The sequence below is a fragment of the Loxodonta africana genome, chromosome 8 (assembly GCF_030014295.1).
Source record: "Loxodonta africana isolate mLoxAfr1 chromosome 8, mLoxAfr1.hap2, whole genome shotgun sequence".
In the NCBI taxonomy this organism is placed as follows: Eukaryota; Metazoa; Chordata; class Mammalia; order Proboscidea; family Elephantidae; genus Loxodonta; species Loxodonta africana.
The window spans coordinates 121,802,065-121,822,174 of NC_087349.1; the positions used below are offsets into that span (position 1 = coordinate 121,802,065).

The 20,110-nt window shown below is 37.5% G+C and overlaps 1 protein-coding gene across 3 annotated transcripts in view; it reads right to left on the reverse strand.

Moving 5' to 3' along the window:
• The window catches only part of BMPR1A (bone morphogenetic protein receptor type 1A), a 215,331-nt gene that overhangs the window by 118,470 nt on the left and 76,751 nt on the right, over positions 1 to 20,110 (reverse strand). The window contains exon 1 of one of the 3 annotated variants that reach the window (XM_010598257.3): positions 6,258 to 6,407. The exons of the other annotated variants lie outside the window; for them this stretch is intronic. The gene's annotated coding sequence lies outside the window, so the exon portion shown is untranslated. Of the gene's footprint in view, positions 1 to 6,257; positions 6,408 to 20,110 lie in introns of those variants that run through there. 3 annotated transcript variants of the gene reach the window in all.

Below are 20,110 nucleotides of genomic sequence, written 5' to 3' on the forward strand. Positions count from 1 at the left end.
TATTATTTTTTTTCTGTAATGTTCAAAATTAAAAAAAATTTTCCTTTCAGTTTTAGGAATGAAAAAGATTTTCTTCCAAAGCCATTCTTTGCCAGCCAGTACATTTTTCCCTAAGAGTGTGTATAGGAGTAGAGAGGGGAGGCAATCATTGTATTAAATAAAGCTCAGATTAACCTATTTTCACAAAAGTAAAAACTGTCCATCAAAGTGTCCCTGTGTAAAAAGATATGGCCTGATTTTACTTCTACCAAGTATTGCCAATGAATCAAATAACAAATAAAACTAACATGTAAACCACTAACCAACCGTATACAGCACTATTTATGACACCACTGTTTCCGTTCTCATATATAAAAGCACTTGACAAAAACTAAAATTCAGAAAATCTTTTCTAAAGATTGAACTTAAAAACAAACAAATGCCAAACCCACTGCCATCAAGTTCAATTCTGACTCACAGCGACCCTACAGTACAGAGCAGAACTGCCCACAGGGTTTCCAAGGCTGTCAATCTTTATGGAAGCAGACTGTTGCATCTTTCTCTCATGGAGCAGCCAGTGTGTTCGAACCACCAACCTCTTGGTTAGCAGGCAAGCACTTTACCACCGTACTACCAGGACTCCTTAAAATTGAAGACCCATTAAGGAAAGCCAAGTAAGATTTTACTTTATTACTGAAAGGTAAATAAAAGACAATCAAAAGACAAGAGAAGCTTCAGAGTACAGAGCTACAAATGACTTTTTATATACTTAAAAGTTGTGCAGTAAAGCTTTACATTCTAAGCTTTAGAATGTAATGCTACAGATCTAGAAGCAGAGACATATAAATATGTGTACGTGCACAGAGACAGGATTTACATAAGAAGAATGTTCCAAACTTTAATCACTTCACTTGCAAGGTAATTTACCACAGGCTTTTAGCACTGTGAACTCCCGTTCAACAACCACAATGGATGCTGATCAAAACTGAACACTAAATGTACAGGACAGAGTAGAACTGCCCCATAGGATTCCCAAGGCTGTAGATCTTTACAGAAGCAGACTGCCACATCTTTCTCCATCAGAGCAGCTAGTGGGTTCAAACAGCCGATCATGTGGTTAGCAGTTGAACACCTAGCCACTGCACCACTAGGGCTCCTAAGTAAATGTAAGGAACAGCTTTTCACCAAAGCTTGTTTCTAAAATTTTCAAGCCCGTTAGTTGCAGAAAACATAGTAAAGAAAGGGTAATTCTTTAAAAAAAAAAAAAAAGAATTTCTTATAATACAGAATAAAGAAAAATAAAAACTTTCACAATTCAAACCTAACATTAGACTTTCCTCAAAGTTAATACTTATTTGCACACACGTGGGAAAAGTACATTTTAATTCCACATTTCCTTTACAAAATATCTTTTTTTTTTTTTTTTGCCATCAAAATGTACACATACCTCTTGGTTTTCAAAATTATGGAAGTGGTTACTAACACACCTTAAAACACCAGGGTACTTTCGCAATCACTAACCACACAGGACCTATCAGTGACAGACACTGACTGTGAGCATTACAGTTATCTCTGAGGTATCAGCAAGTCACCCAGTAAGTCCCATGTTAGTAAGATTTTCTTTACAGAACAAAATAGCATAAATATTCTCTCTCTATATATACACATGCTTCGCTGGTTTTGCTTTTTTAGAGAGCCCAGCCTAAGACACTTAGTATTCACAAAAATCAACGATACTGACTGTACATTTTTTCCCTCCACCACTCCATTCCCCTCTCCTCCATTTTCATTTTTCTTCCCTTATCAGCACCCATGAAAAGCATTCTATATATTATACAAATACTGCTGTAAATGTTACATCTGCATTCATAATGACTTTAAAAAAGCTTAGCCAATTTACAAAATAATTTATATTTTATAAATCTTAAACTAGAAGTATTACTGTTAAAATCTTCAGTAATTTAACTAGGAAACACAAACATTATGGTCCAAAAAAAAAAAAAAAAACAAGGTTTTAGCTCTAAGTAACTCAAATCAACAGTATAATTTAGATTAGTTTACCATGCACTTCATAATAAAGCATCAACCACGTACCACTGAAAAGGAGGGTTACCAGTGTTCAAAAAAAAAAAATAATCAAAACTCAAAAGAAATTGAAGCACAAGGTTTATTCTGAGTAGTCATTCTATACGAATGCAGGGAGATCATTTTGCCTCCAAAAACAAGTGGCCCAAAGTAGGCTAGTAACAATTGTTAAACACAAACTTATGAATCAGCTCAAAACAATGTTATAATAATTGACTGTTGCATACTTTAACAAACAATTGCAAATTGGTGGAGAGTTTCACATGCACGAAGAAAAAAATGAAAAGAAGTACACCCCAGAATTTGAAACTCCACAGCAGTTTAAAAGTATACATAAAAGCCAAACTTGTTGCTTCCAAGCTGATGCTGACTCACAGAGACTCTATGCCCTATAGGGTTTTCAAAGAGCCGCTGGTGGATTCGAACTGCCAACCTGGTTAGCAGACAGAAGGCTGGCAGATTGAATCCACCAGCTGCTCATTAGAAACCCTATGGGGCAGTTCTACTCTGTCCTACAGGGTCGCTATGAATTGGAATCAACTTGATGGCCAACTGGTTTGGGTTTTTTTTTTTTTTTATATATATAACTCCTGAGATTTGGTCCTCTACCTGCCTACAGCCATGAAATCTCTTGAATTTAAAGAAGCCCACTGTTTTTTTACCATTAAATCACAATGTAATGATTTCGTTACTGATTACCCTTTTCTAGCCTGAAAAGACAAATTTACAATGCTACAGGGCAGCTTTTTGGTCAGGCCTTTTTACAGTTAATTTTTGGTTTTCTGGGTAAGGAAAAATCCTTTAAAATCAAAGTAAGATATCTGTTATTAATTTTTTTCTTTTACACCAAGGGGATAAATCACTCTGATCAACTTATGAACGGGTTGGGTTGTATTCCAAATGTTAACTGACAAACTGAATTTAAGCTTGATGTTAAAACTCCTGAAACCAAAGATATGAATAGTTGTATTTAACCAATAATTAAAATAAACTTTAGTGCACAATTCTATCATAGCACTCTTCTGCTTAAACATATTTCCATGTTGTTGTGAGGTGCCTTCAGATAGATTTGGACTCATCACAACCCCATTTGACAGAGTAGAGCTGCTCCGTAGTTTTCTTGACTGTAACCTATGGAACCAAGTCTTCCTCCAGCTGGGTGGGTTTGAACTACCAACCTTTCGGGTAGCAAACTGAGTGCTTAACCATGACGAGACCAGGGCTCTTTGCAGGTTTCCACATCAAACTGTAATTTCTTATTCATTTTTCTATCCTAGAATCTAGCAGTTACTAACACAGACTAGGATCTCAGTAAAAGTTGATCTGAAATATTAAATAGTAACAACTCAGTGATCTGAAATTCAGTTGTGTAAAAAACCTTATCTATCTTAATTACGGCAGAGAACCAGAAGGCAAGAGGAAAAGGCCTTGTGGATTAAACTGTGTCCCTCCAAAATACGTGCTGTAAGCCCTAACGCCCTATACCTGTGGTTATAATAACTTTTGGGGATGGGTTTTCCTTGTTATGTTAATGAGAAGCTATTAGTGCAGGGTATCTTAAATCAATTTCTTTTGAGATACAAAAAGAGCATATTAAGCAAGCAAAGTAAGCAAAGTTGGAAACAAAGAAGGATCAGTCATTGGAAAATATGGCCTTGGTGATAGAAGTGATAACGAAGATTGCATGATATAATTCTGCAAGACCAATGACTCATTTATTGTAAATACCATTTTTTTTAACAACATAAATGGCGACTATGCACGTGGGCCTCACTAGATGGAATACAAAGAAGTCCAATCTACTACATCTGTGGAAAGAGACAATGGAGAAGCTCAATCTCATCATTCAAAACAAGGCCAGGGGCCAACTGTGGAACAGGTCATCAACTGCTCATATGCAAGTTCAAGTTGAAGCTGCGGATTAAAACAAGTTCACAGGAGCCAAATTATGACCTTGAGTATATCCCACCTGAATTTACAGACATTTTAGGAATAGATTTGACGCACTGCATACTAATGTCCTAAGACCAGGCGAGTTATGGAATGACATCAAAGATATCATACATAAAGAAAACAAGGTCATTAAAAAGAAAAGGAAAAAAAGACCAAAATGGGTGTCAGAAAACTCTGAAACCTGCTCTTGAAAGCAGAGTAGCCACAGTGAAGAAATTATGACGTAAAAGAACTAAACAGAAGATTTCAAAGGGAAGCTCAAGAAGAAATAAGGAATAGAAGCTGAAGAAAAACAAGGACGCTCCCCCAAAGCAGACAGAGAGAGTGAGAGAGGAAGAACCTTCCCCTGAAGTCCACACCCTGAATTTGGACTTCTAGCCTCCTAAACTGTGAGGAAGTAAATTTCTGTTCACTGAAGCCACCCACTTGTAGTATTTATATCACACGCATGTGAAAGCTGGACAATGAATAAAGAAGACCAAAGAAGAATTGACGCCTTTGAATTGTGGTGTTGGTGAACAATATTGAATACACCACGGACTGCCAAAAGAACGAACAAAACCGTCTTAGAAGAAGTACAGCCAGGATGCTCCTTAGAGGCAAGGATGGCGAGACTGCATCTTATATCCTTTGGGCATGTTGTTAGGAGGGATCAGTCCCTGGAGAAGGACATCACGCTTGGCAGAGTACAGGGTCAGTGGAAAAGAGGAAGACCCTCAACGAGGTGGACTGACACAGTGGCTGCAACAATGAGCTCAAGCATAACAACGATTGTAAGGATGGCTGAGGACCGGGCAGTGTTTCTTTCTGTTGTACATAGGGTCGCTATGAGTCGGAACCGACTCAGCGGCACCTAACAACAACAATGAAGCCACTTACTTGTAGTATTTATATTATAGCAGCACTAGATTACTAAGACAGGTGTCCTCCAGAAGAAGTATCAGAAAATGATGTTTGACTCTCTGGGACAGAGAGCTCTAGTCTAAGCCAATCATGAAAATTCTCATACGCCTTGCCAGTGACTGGTTTAGCAATAAGCATCCGATACAACTCTGGCCAATTAGACAAGAGAATAAGATTGCTGGGGAGCTTCTGAGGAAGGTTTTCCTGGCTGATGAAAAAGAGACCCAGGTGAAAACATCCATTTTTTTGCATGCAATTCTGGTTTGAATGTGTCAACCAGAACTGTGGCAGTCATCTTAGGACCATGAGGGGGGAAAAACCCTAAGAGGACAATCCAACAGATAAAGAATAGCAACATTAAAAGCTGGAAAGAACCTTGGTGGTATTGTTATGTCTGAATGAATTAATCTTATAACCATCTTAACCTGGTACTTATTACATGGATTCTTTTTGTTGAAACAATTTTCAGTTGTCAACATTAACCCAATGGAGATAATGATATAGGAATAGATATACCATTTCCATGATTTCAACTGCTATCTATGCAAAGATAAATGAAAAAGCCAAATGTATTGACATAGTCGATTCTGACTCATAGTGACCCTACAGGACAGAGCAGAACTGCCCCATAGAGTTTCCAAAGCTGTAAATCTTTATGGAAGCCAACTGCCACATCTTTCTCCCATGGAGCAGTTGGAGGGTTTGGTTGGCAGCTAAGCATTTAACTACTGAGCCACCAGGGCTTCTCATATAATGACAACTCCCTTCAATTTATCTCTCAGCCCAAATCCTTCTTTTGAACTGGACACCGTATTTCCAAACTACTGAAGAGCTATATTAAGTATTTATTCCAGTGGCAAAGCAAGAGCATAGGATCAATATGAAAGCCATCAAATTCCAGCACAAAAACTGTTTATGCACTTGTGCTCACTTTTCTAGATAACAGTGGCATCATTTAACCAACTCTCAAAGTTGAAAATCTTGGCATCACTAGTCATATCTCTGTCTGTTTCACCTATTACATTTAGGCAATTAATGCTGCCCATTCCAACTCTGATATATCTTTAAAATCTGTCTCTCCCATTTCTATACACATTATCGAGTATAGGGTCTAATCTTCAATGTAGACTATCCCCATTTTTACCTCTATTCACTGCACCCATCTGTTTCTAAAACACAACCGTGCTTCAGGACAAGACTATAAACATTATAAGCCATTATAAAATGCAAATTACAACTACAATGAAATACTGCTACCTAGCCACTGGAAAGGCCATAATCAAAAGGACAGACAATATCAAGTGCTGCTAAGAATGCAGAGAAACTTGAACACTCACACTGTTGACGGGACGGTCAAGTAGTACACTTCAGAGAACATTCTGGCTGTTTCCTAAAAACTTAAATACAAACATAAATTTATCATACGATCCAAAATTTCCTCTATAGAAACCTATCCTGGAGAAATGAAAACATGTGTCCACATGAAGACTTACATACTTGCGTTGATACCATTATTCATAGCAGCCTAAACTGGAAACAATCCAAACATCCATCAACAACTGGTTAATGGATTAAGAAAAAATACACTTTTTTTTTTTCCTTTGACTGGAATTTTATCAGGGAATACAAAGGAACAAAATCCTGACATGTGTTACAACATGGATGAACCTCAGAAACATGCTAAGTGAAAGAAGCTAGTTGAAAAAGACTGTATATTGTATGATCCATTTATATGAAATGTTCAGAAAAGGCCAATTTATAGACTGAAAGAAGCAAAGCAGTGGGTGCCTAAAGCTGGGGTCAAAGTGGGAAATTCTGAGGAGTGAAGGAAAGGCAGTGATGAATTACAGTAATATTTGCACAACTCTACAAATTTACTGAAAATAAAACCATGCTTTTAAAAAATTTCAATGATTCACAATTACATACAAAATAAAGTCCAAAGTATGTACAAAATGAAGACATTCATAACCCTTTCTAATCTGCTTCCTGTGTAACCAGGTCTGTCTGAACCCACCGAGAGGCACCCTGAAGAAGGCCCAGTGATTGACTTCTGAGAAGTCAGCCACTGAAACCACGTCTGCCTGAACCCACTGAGAGGCACCCTGAAGAAGGCCCAGTGATCGACTTCTGAGAAGTCAGCCACTGAAACCACAGGGAGCACCGCTCTGCCCTGATACTCACGGGGTTGCCACGAGTCAGAATCCACTTGATAACAATTGGGTATCTTCTACAATTACTGCCAAAGAGCCTCTTCTGGCCATATTAAGCTATAAACTATTTGCCATTTCCTGAATATGCCAAGCAATTTAATGATTCTACCTTTTTTTCAGATTTGCCGTTCCATTTCAACAAAGAAAATGTTCTTAACTTAACCTTTTGAAAATCGCATTTTCATTTGTCCTCAAAAAGACCCATCTTAAATATCTCCCATTTCATCTGAATTCTCCCTGCTCCCTTGTGTAGTCACTTGCTCCACGGGATTCTAATAATAACACATTGTAGGAATTATCACACGTAATTACAATCATCCATTTATATCTTCTTTACTAAAATAATCCCCCACCCAGTGTAGCAACAGTGTTTTATCAATGTTTGTGTCCTTTTAAACGTAGTCAAATGCCCAGCACACAGCAGGTTATTAATACATTTTTTTCAATACGTGACTGGAAGAGTTCATGGAAACGAAAAAACCAAAGCCAAGTAAAAGGAGCTTTGTACCACAAAGGTACCTGTATAAGGATGTTTACTGCCACTGTCATATAAAAAGAAAAACAGGAAGCCACTCAAATATCACCCAAATTATTTATCAGTATGGAATGGTATTCAATGGGGATATAGCCACACTGAACACTATACAGTCATTAAAAAGAATGAGTTATATTTTATCTATTTGCACTCATGTGGAAAGATAGCCCACATACCTTAAGTAAAAAAGTAATAAAGCACTCTTTCATAACTAAAAAAAGAAAATTATACACACATCCATGAGCATGTATGTGTGTGTTCATGCAACATGTGTGAGAAAAGTGAAGAGCTAAAAGAACACAAATCAAACTGTTCTGGGTGTAAACAAAAAGTGGAAGTGACGTAAATATCCATCAATTGATGAATGGATAAACAAAGTATGGTATATCAATAAAAAAGTATATAATTCAGTCACAAAAAGAAAGCAAATACTGACCCAGGCTACAACATGGATGACCACTGAAAACATTATGCTTAGCCAGACACAAAAGACCCCATACTGTTTGAGCCCATTTATATTAAACGAATGAATAAAAAAACATGACCCATTAACGTCTCCAAGTCACAAACACATAAATATATTAAAAATCTAAGTATGGGAAAAAAAAATCAACCAAACAGTAACCAAAAAAGAGCAGGAGTGGCAATACTAATCTCAGATAAAACAGACTTTAAGATAAAATCCACCACAAAAAAACAAGAAGGGTCATATAATGATTATAAGGATATCCACCAAGAAGGCATAACCTTAATAAATTATCTATATACTCAACAACAGGGCTCTAAAATACATAAAACAAACACTAACACCACTGATAAGAGAAAATAGTTCCACAATAATAGTAGGACACTTTAACACACCATTTTTTCACTAGGTAAAGGGCAGAACATCTAGAAAGAAACTCTAAAATAAAGATACAGAAGATCTAAAAGCTACAATCAACCAACCTGACTCACAGACGTAAACAGAATACTCCACACAACAGCAGGGAAGTATACATTCTTTTCTAATGCACATGGAACATTATCCAGGATAGACCACATTTTAGGTGACAAAGAAACCGTCAACAGAGGTTAATTTATAGCAATAAACACACACACCAAAAAAGAACACGACAACAACAATATCCACTGTTGGCACAATGTAGAATAACTGGAACATTGCTGGTGGGAATGTAAAGCCGCTTTAGAACACCAGTAGTTTCTTATAAAATTAAATATACACTTGTTATATGACTCAGCAATTTCACTCCTAGGTATTTGTCTAGAAAGATGAAAACCTATGTCCATACGAAGACCTGTGCACCAATGTTCCTATCAGCTTTGTTTATAATGGCCCCAGACTGGAAACAACCCAAGCGTCTACTGAGAGAATAGATAAAAATCTGTGGTGTGCAATGGAATACTACTCAGCCACAAAAAGAAACTACTGATACAAGCAGAAGCATGAATAATAAATCTCTAAACCATTATTCTAAGTGAAAAAAACCAGACACAGTGAGAGTTACATGATTCCACTTATATGAAACTCTAGAAAAGACAAATTTATAGTGCCAGAGAGCAGATCAGAGGCTGCCTGACGCCAGGGGCGGGGCTAATTGACTGCAAAAAGGCTCAAGGGAACTTTCTGGGGTGCTGACAATTTTCCATATCTTGACTGTGGTGGTGGTTACATGTGTGTATTAATTTGCCAACATTTATTAAAATGTACACTTAAATGGGTGCATTTTATTGCATGCAACTACGCCTCAATAAAGTTGATTTAAATAAGTAAATAAGAAAGAACATGTTAAAATCAGAGTGTTAGACCTACAATTCGAACAGCAAAAGAAGCCCACAGGCACCAAAAGAAATAATAAAGATTAGAGCAGAAATAAATGAAATAGAGAACAGAAAGAAACAGCAAGACCAAAAGCTGATTCTTTGGAAAGATCAACAAAATCAGCAAACCCTTTGCCGAAGTGGCCAAAGAAAACAGAAGAGGAAGCAAATGACCCACATAAGAAATGAAACGGGAGATGTGACAAGAGACTCAACTAAATAAAAAGGATCATAACAGAATACTATGAAAAGCTGTACTCCAACAAATTTTGAGAACCTAGAGGAAACGAACAAATCTCTAGAAACAGACCACCTACCTAAACTAACAAAAACTGATGTAGAAAATCTGAACAGACCCATAATGAGAAAAGAGATCAAAGAGGTAATTAAAAAACTCCCAACAGTCACAGCGATTAAAAAAAACCCTGTCCCAGATAGCTTCAACGGGCAATTTTACCAAACATTCAGAGAAGAGCTCTCGCCAGTACTACTCAAACTATTTCACAGCATACGAAAGGAATGAATATTCCCAAATTCATTCTATGAAGCCAGCATAACCCTGACATAAAAGGCAGGCAAAGACACCACAAAAAGAAGAAAATTACAGACCAATATCTCTCATGAGTATAGACAAAAATTCTCAACAAAATCCTAGCCAATAGAATCCAGCATTATATCTATATCTATATAAAAAAATCTCTATATATACCACGACCAAGTGGGATTCATACTAGCTATGCAAGGCTGGTTCAACATTAGAAAACAAATCAGTGGCAATCCACCACATAAACAGAACAAAAGAATCACTGAACCATCTCAACTGCTATAGAAAAGGCATTTGATAAAGTCCAAAACCCATTACTGATTTAAAAAAAAAACCTCTCAATAAGATAGGAAAAGAATGGAAGTTCCTCAACACAATAAACGGAATTTTACAAAACCCGCAGCCAGCATCATTCTCAGCAGAGACAGGCTGAAAACATTCCCTCTGAGAAAGAAGAATAAGACAAGGATGCCCTATATCACCACTCCTATTTAATGCTGAGTTGGAAGTTCCAGCTAGAGCTGTGAGGCAAGAAATAAATAAATAAATAAATAAAGGGCATCCATATTCGAAAGGGAGAAGTAAAACTATCCCTATTCACAGATAATATGATACTATACATAGAGAACTCAAAGATTTCACGAGAAAACTTCTGGAACTAATTCAGTATCAACTCAGACAAAAATTACTTGGATTTCTATACAACAACAAAAAGAACTTCAAAAAGGAAATCAGGAAAACAATGCCATTTGTAATAGCCCCTAAAAAGATAAAATACTTAGGAATAAATCTGACCTGGGACATAAAAGACCCATATACAATAAACTACCAAACACTACTGTAAGAAACCAAAGAGACCTACATAAATGGAAAAACATAGCATGCTCACGTATAGAAGGCTTAACATTGTGAAAATGTCAATTCTACTTAAAGTGATCTACAGATACAACGTAACCCCAACCCAAATACAAACAGCATTCTTTAACGAGATGAAAAAACTAATCTACTTTATATGGAAAAGAAAGAGGCTCTGGATAAGCAAAAGCCTTATTCAAAAAAAGAACAAAATAGGAGGCCTCACACTACTTGATCTAAGAACCTACTATACAGCCACGGTAATCAAAACAGCCTGGTACTGGTACAATGTCAGACACATGAACCAATGGGACACAACTGAGAATCCAGACGTAAATCCATCAATCTATGGCCAGCTGATCTTTGACAAAGGACTAAAGTCAGTCTATTTAATAAATGGTACTGGTAAAACTGGATGCCTATCTGTAAAAAAGTGAAACAGGATGAGTATCCTAACTCAAAATGGATCAAAAGACCTAAATATAAAGCTTAAAATGATAAAGATCATGGGAAGACAAAATAGGGACAACACTAGAGGCTCTAATACGTGGCATAAATACAATACAATACAAACCATAACAACGCACAAACACCAGAAGATAAACTAGATACCTGGGAACTCCTAAAAATTAAACACGCTCATCCAAAGACTTCACCGAGAGTACAAAGTCAGCCTACAGACTGGGGATAAAAATTTGGTTATGACATATCCAACAAGGGCTTAAGCTCTAAAATCTATAAAATACTTCAACATCTCGCCAACAAAAAGAAGAATAATCCAATAAAACATGGGCAAAGGACATGAATACAGACTTAACCAAAGAAGATATTCAGGTGGCTAAGAGACACATGAGGAAATGCTTGCGATCATTAGCCATTAGAGAAATGCAAATCAAAATTACAATGAGATACCATCTCATCTCAACACTACTGGCACTAATCGAAGAAGAAAAGGAAAAAAAAAAAACAGAAAATAACAAATGCTGGAAAGGTTGGGGGAGATCAGAACTTTTACACATTGCTGTTTGGAATGTAAAATGGTACAACCACTAAGGAAAAGACATGGTGCCTCCTTAAAAAGCTAGAAATAGAAATACCACATGATATGACAATTCCAGTCCCAGGAACGTACCCTAGAGAAATAAAAGCTGTGACACGAACAGACATATATGCACACCCATGCTCACTGCAGCATTATTCACAACAGCAAAAAGATGGAAACACCTAAGTGCCCATCAACAGGTGAATGGATACGCAAATTATGGTACACACACGTAACAGAATACTACCCCGTGATAAAGAACAATGATGAATCTGCAAAACACCTCACAACATGGATGAATCCTGAAGGTTATTATGCAAGGTGAAATAAGTCAATCACAAAAAAACTCAAGAAAAGGTTTACATGTAGAAAAAACAATCTTTGAGGGTTACAAGGGAGGCGAGAGGTGGAGAGAGGAAACCATCAACTAGATGGTAAACAAGTTTTAACTTTGGTGAAGGGAAAGACAACAAACAATACACGGGAGTAAGCACAACTTCACCAAGGTGAAGTTACAAAAGTTTCCTAGACACATCCATACACCCTCAAGGATCAAGTACCTGGAGCTGAGGCTGGAGATCATGGTCTCAGGGACATCTAGGTCAACTGGCATAACACAGTTCATAAAGAAAAATTCTACTTTGGTGACTAGCGTATCTGGGGTCTTAAAAGCTTGTGAGCGGCCATTCAAGAGACACCTATTGGTCCCATCCCATTCAGAGGAAAGGAGAATGAAGAAAACCAAAGACACAGTCGCAAAAAAAAGACCATACTTATGGATCTGACAGAGACTGGAGGAACCCCTGAGACTATGGCCCTCAGACACCCTGCTAACCCAGAACTGAAGCCACTCCTGAAGTCCACCTTTCATCCAAAGATTTGAGAGGCATATAAACAAACAATAATATATGAGGAACGTACTTCTTAGTTCATCCAAATATACGAGACCAAGCGGGCATACCTGCCCAAGAGCAAAGGGGACAGGAAGACTGGATGAATGGACACGGGAAACCCAGGGTGGAAAGGGGGAGAGTGCTGACACATTGTGGGGATTGCAACCAATGTCACAAAACAATCTGTGTATAAATTTTGAACGGGAAACTACCGTGCACTGTAAACTTTCACCTAAAGCACAATAAAAAAAATTTTTTTAAATGGGCCCCAAAAAAGGTCATTTTATCGAAGAGAATATTCAAATGGTCAATATCATTAGCCATCAGGGAAAAACAGATATTAAGACCACATTAAGATATCACTGCACACCTACTGAACGAGTTAAAATAAAAAAACATTGACGATAGCAAGTTCTGGCAAGAATGTGGAGAAGAATGGATCTCTCATTCTTTGCTGGTGAGAATTTAAAATGGTATCAACCCAAACCAAACCCACTGCCTATTAAGTCGATTTTGATGCATAGCGACCCTATGACCCTATAGGATAGAGTAAAACTGGCCCATAGGGTTTCCAAGGCTATAAATCTTTACAGAAGCAGACTGCCACATCCTTCTCCTGTGGAGGGGCTGGTGGGTTCAAACTGCTGACCTTTCAGTTAGCTGTTGAGCACTTTAACCACTGTAACAAGAGGGCTCCATAAAATGGTACAGCTACTTGAAAAACAGTTTGACAGTTTCTTAAAAAAACTAAACATATACTTAAATGTAACCCACCAATTGCCCTCCCGGGCACTTGCCTGAAAGAAATGAAAATTTATGCCCACACAAATGCTCACAGCAGCTTTATTTTTAAAAGCCAAAATCTAAGTGGGGCGGGGGGGGGCGGGGGGATGGACCCAAAATACCCTTTTACAGGTGAATGGTTAAACAAACTGTATAACACTCATACCATGGAACACTACCTCAGCTATAAAAAGCAATGAACTATTTATACATGCAACGATTTGGATGGATATCAAAGGATTATGCTTAGGTGAAAAAAGCCACTCTCAAAAGTCACATACTACATGACTTCATTTATGTAACATCCTTTAAACGACAAAATCATACAGCTGTAAAACACAGTAATGATTGCCAGGGAAGTAGGTACTCAGGCGTGACTATGAAGGGGTGGCATGAAGGAGATACTTCTGCTGATGGAACGTGTATCTTGATTGCAGTGGGGATTACAGGAACCTACACATATGTTTAAATTGCACAGAACTATACAAACACAATATAATTCCCCATATAAATAAAACAAAGGAAAAGAACCACACGATCATGCCAATTGATGCAGAAAAGGCATTTGATAAAATCCAATACCCTTTCCTGATAAAAACACTCAGCAAAATAGGAATAGAAGGAAAGTATCAATACAGATAAGGGCATATATGCAAAACCAACTGCCAACATTATTCTCAATGGTGAAAAACTTAAAAGCCTTCCCCTTGAGAAAGGGAATGAGACAAAGATGATCATTATCACCACTCTTATTCAATACTGTGCTGGGAGTCCTAACCAGAGGAATAAGGCAAGATAAAGAAATAAAAGAGAACTAAATGTGAAAGAAGTAAAATATCTCTATTCCACATATGACTTGATCCTATACATAAAAAAAAAAAAAACAAAAAAACCCAAACCCGTTGCCTTCGAGTCAATTCCGACTCACAGTGACCCTATAGGACACAGTAGAACTGTCCCATAGAGTTTCCAAGGAGCACCTGGTGGATTTGAACTGCCAACCTTTTGGTTAGCAGCTGTAGCTCTTAACCACTACGTCATCAGGGTTTCTGATCCTATACATGGTAAGCCCTAAAGATTCCACAAGAAAACTGCTGTAAGATTTAATAGGAGAATTCAGCCAAGTGGCAGGGTGCAAGATTAACACACAAAAATCAGTTGAGTTTCACTAACAAGGAGAATTCCAAAAGGAAATTAAAAAAAAAAAATCCATTTACAATAGCCCCTAAAACAATATAATAACTAGGAATTAACCTAACCAGAGACATAAAAGACTTATACAATGGGAATTATAAAACCCTACTATAACAGACTAAAAGAGACCCACATAAATGGAAGAACATTTCATGCTCATGGACTAGAAGACTTAATATAACGAAACTGTCAATACTACACAAAGCAATCTTCAGATACAATGCTATTACAGTACAAATCCCAGCAACATTCTTTATTGAAATGGAAAACCTAATGACCAAATTTACATGGACTGGAAACAGGCCACGAATAGCCAAAGCAATACTCCAGAAGAACAAAGTTGGAGGCCTCACCCTCCCCGGTAACAAAATATAATATACAGCCACTGTAATCAAAACAGCATAGTATCGGTTCAATGATGGACCAGTGAAAGAGAATTAAGAACCCAGAAGTAAATCCATCAATTTATGGACAACTGATTTTCAGCAAGGGGTCAAAGTCCATTCAATGGGAAAGAAACTGTCTCTTTAATAAATGGTGCTGGCAAAACTGGATAACCACTAGCAGAAAAATGAGCCAAACCTCACACCATACACAAAACCAAACTCAAAATAGAGCAAAGACCAAAATGTTAAACATAAAACTATAAAGTTCCTGGGAGAAAACTATGGGACCTAATCTTTTTAAAAAACAGGCTAACAAATATTAACTACAAATGCACAAATAGGAGAAGACAAATTAGGTAATTGGGGTCTGATAGATATTAAAAACATCTATGCTTATCAAAAGACTTTATCAAATGAGTGAAAAAAAACCATACAGACTGGAAAAAAATCTTCAGAAATGACGTATCTGATAGGGGTCTAATCTCTAAAATATACAGAAAACTTTAATAACTCAACAACAAAGAGGCAAATGACCCAACTAAAAAACAGGTAAGGAAAAAAAATGGGCAAAAGACATGAACAGACACTTCACCAAAGAGGACACTCAAGCGGTGAACAAACACATGAGAAAATGCTCACTATCATTAGCCATTAGAGATGCAAATCAAAACCACAATGATACATCATCTCACCCTAGATAACACGGCACTGATTTAAAAAGGAAAAAAAAAGATAGAGTCAGTGAGAATGTGGGGAGACTGGAACCCACTATACATATGGTGGGACTGTAAAACGGTACAACCACTGATGAAAACAGTATGGTGTGTCCTCAAAAAACTAGAAATAACTTATGATCCACCGATCCCACTCATATGTATATACCCTAGAGATCTAATAAGAGGCATGGACAGACATATACACACCTATGTTCATTGCAGCAGTACTCACAATAGCAAAAAAAAAAAAAGGGGGGGGGGAACAGCCTATGTGCCTTTTGACAAATGGATGGATAAGCAAAATACGGTACATATATATAATGTAATACTACACAATCATAAAGAACAATGATGGGTCAACCAAGTATATTATAACATAGATGGATCTGGAGGACATAATGCTAAGTGAAATAAGCCAATCACATAAGGATAAATATTGTATAATCCCACTTTTATAAGAAGACAAGAACAGATATATATACAGAAACCAACGTTCATTGGGGGCTACTAGGGATGAGCAGTGATCACTCTCTAGATAATACTTGTTATTTTTGGTGATAACAAAAGTAGCACGAAATGTGAGTGCCATGAGTACACCCTGACCAAAGTAAATGATGCCACTAAGAAGCACACAAGATAAAAGATGTTTATGTTAAAGACTATGAAATATATAATTAGGCAACAACACCAACAATGCCCAAAATATGAGTGTACGGTCATACATGTATATGGATATGCATATTTACTGGAAGGTACAGGTGTATACATATGTGTGCACAGACAGAAATATCTATATAAATGTGTAAGTACAAATATTTGTTTACACGCATATATACTCATATAGGACACAGTTACAGATACTTCTCAGACATAATTAAACACCTTGCAAGATTGGTTTTCTGGGTTTGAAGGCTCAGGACCTTAATCTAATGGGACAACTCAGTCAATTGGCATAATATAGTTCACAAAGTTCACGTTCTGCATCCTAGTGAGGTGAGTAGCATCTGAAGTCTTAAACTTTGTGAGCAGCCATCTACAAGGCAACTACTGGCCTCTACGCATCAGCAGCAAGAGAGAAAGAAAAAAACCAAGGTCTCAGAAAAGAAACTAGTTTACAGAGCTAACAGCCTACATGAGCCACGGCCTCATCTACCCTGAGACCAGAAGAACTAGATGGTGCCCAGCTACCACTACCAGCCATTCTAATCAGGGTCACAATAAATAGAACCCAACAGAAAGGGAGAAAAATGCTGAAAAGAACTCGGACTTACTGGACCACTTGAGACTAAAGGACTCCCTGAGACAACAGCCCTTAAGGTACTTTTTAAAACCGCAACTAAAACTAATCCCAGGTCATCCTTTAGTGAAATAACAAACTGGCACACAAAACAAAGGATAGTACTCGTGAGTATGACGCTCCATTGAAAAACCATCTATATGAGACCAAAAGGTCAACAATTACTCTAAAGCAAAGACAAAAACGGGGCTGGGAAATAAGAGGACCGGAAACAGAAAGACCAAAATGAAATTAAAGAAAATGTTGATGCACCGTGAAAAACGTAACTAATGTCAAGGAACAATTTGTATAGAAATTGTCAAATGGGAACCTAATTTGCTATATAAACCTTCACTGAAATCACAATAAAATATTAAAAACTTATGAAACAATCAAATATTATATTATTGTTTGAGCTAATTCAAAGGTTTAACAATTAAAACTAGCCTACTTCGAGTCACTTGTTTTCAGAAATGAAATGATCTCTCTATATGCATATAGAATGACTGCTTAGAATAAACCTTGTATTTCGATTTGAGTTCTGATTAAAAAAAAAAATTGATATTGTACCAAAGTCAATTTCTGTGTACATATGTGTGCACATGCATATTCATAGAGGACACAGTTACAGATACTTCTCAGATACTTATTTACTACAGTTAGTAAGATGTAACCACTGGGGGAAACTGGGTGAAGGGTACAAGGAACTTCTCCTTACTATTTTTGCAATATCTTGTAGGTCTATAATTATTTCAAATGTAAAAAAAAATTAAAACCCTACTTTCTAAAAATGGTGCCTTTACTTTTCTTTAAATTGGTACAATAACTGTTCAAAGGCTACTCAATGTTAAATAAAAATGGACTGGTGTGGCTGACAAAATGGCTTCGATGGCTGATTGGATAACACCCCTAAGCCTCGTCTTTATCGAAACTTAAGACTAGCTTTCCTGTAAATCAGGCCACTCTAGTTGACCAATGAGATCCCAACAGCAGTTCAATAGTAAACTGGATAAGCCAATCGCAAACAAGCTTCTTTTGCTTCCACATTTTGTCAATAAAAGCCGGTCACTGCTAATACTCAGCTGAATTCCTTTCTACTTTCAGTTTGGTGCTATCCAATTTGGGAATCTTTTGTCCAAATAAATCTCATTCAACATATTAACTTCATTGTGACTCAGTCTCTTTTGACATCTGGATACATTACTTATTTGAAACCACCTTTCTGTTACATGGGTGTATGTGCACACACATGTGTGAATTTTTTTGAACAGCAAGAAGACAACTGCTAGGAAAACTGCAATTATGTCATGGTTTCTAGTTTCCTGTGAGGATGAGGAGTTTCCTGTGTGAACGAGATGGGAGTGTAGAGGTCTGAACAGAGCACCAGTTCCAAGGTCAAATTCTGGGTCCTCAGACTGAGATTAGACAAGGGCCCTTCCCCTCTGCGTCCCCTCATCCTCCCACTCTGCCAGGCAGTGGCTACTCTGAGTGACAACCTGTTCTAGGGGTGGCAAAAGCAAGGCTGATACAGCACCTGCAGTGGAATTAACCACCAAAATAATCATCTTATCTGCATGTTCTTTTTCAATTTATCTTTCCTGACAATGAAGCAGGAAAACTCCTTTCATATTTTCCTTTCAGGTTTTCTCTATAATTTATTAATATAATATTCACAAAATAAGATATTTAAACTACTTAATGTATCTGTCATGGATTGAATTATGTCCCCCCCCCCAAATGTGTCTATCAACTTGGTTAGGCCATGATTCCCAGTATTCTGTGGCTGTCCTCCATTTTGAGGATTAGGATGGGATTGTAACACCCATACAAGGTCATATCCCTGATCCAATGTAAAGGGAGCTTCCCTGAGGTGTGGCCTGTACCACGTTTTATCTCTCAAGAGATAAAAGGAAAGGAAAGCAAGCAGAGAGTGGGGGATCTCATACCACCAAGAAAACAGTGCTGGGAGCAGAGCGTGTGCTTTTTGGACCTGAGGTTCCAGCGCTGAGATGCTCCCAGACCAAGGGAAGGCAGATGACAATGACCTTCCCCCAGAGCTGACACAGAGAGAAGCCTTCCTCTGGAGCTGACGCCCTGAATTTGGACTTGGAACTAATACACTGTGAGAGAATAAATTTCTCTTTATTAGAGCCATCCATTTGTGGTACTTCTGATATAGCAGCCCTGGATGACTAAGACAGTATCTTTTCCAAGTAGGTATATATGCACAATTAAAATATAAACATATTAATGTATTTTTCCCCCCAAAACTCTATAAATATCATCCCTTTTTTTTCCTGTAGAATTTTGAGAACTTGCCAATAGACCTTCCTTTTCAATAGCTGGTGGGTAAAAGCACCCAGAAGCAAGTTCCTTGAATAGTTTCACCACATGTTGTTGTTCTTGTTAGGTGCCTTTAAGTCTGCTCTGACTCACATCGACCCCAAATGTTGCCAGGTCCTGCGCCATCGTCAGAATAGTAGGTATGTTTGAGCCCACTGTTGCAGCCGCTGTGTCAATCTATCTCACAGAAGGTCTTCCTCTTTTCACTGACACTCTACCATGAATGGGATCAGTCCCTCCTGATAACATGTTCAAAGTAAGCGAGACCATGTCTCGCCATCTGTGCTTCTAAGAAAGCATTCCATGGTATATTCAATATTCTTTGCTAGCACCATAATTCAAATGCATCAATTCTTTGTCTTCACCACATAAAACAGTAAAATTTCTACTATCAGGAATCTTCAGAAAGTGATTCTAGATTGCTACGGGTTCACTGATTCTTCTAAACTTGCGCAGTGCTGCACCTTTCAAATGAGGTAGAAAGATTCAGAATTCACATTATGAAAACCAATTACAGAGTTACGCTACAATACACTGAAACTATCAGGACTATTTATGGGACAAAGAACTAGGTTTGGCCTTTTGTCTC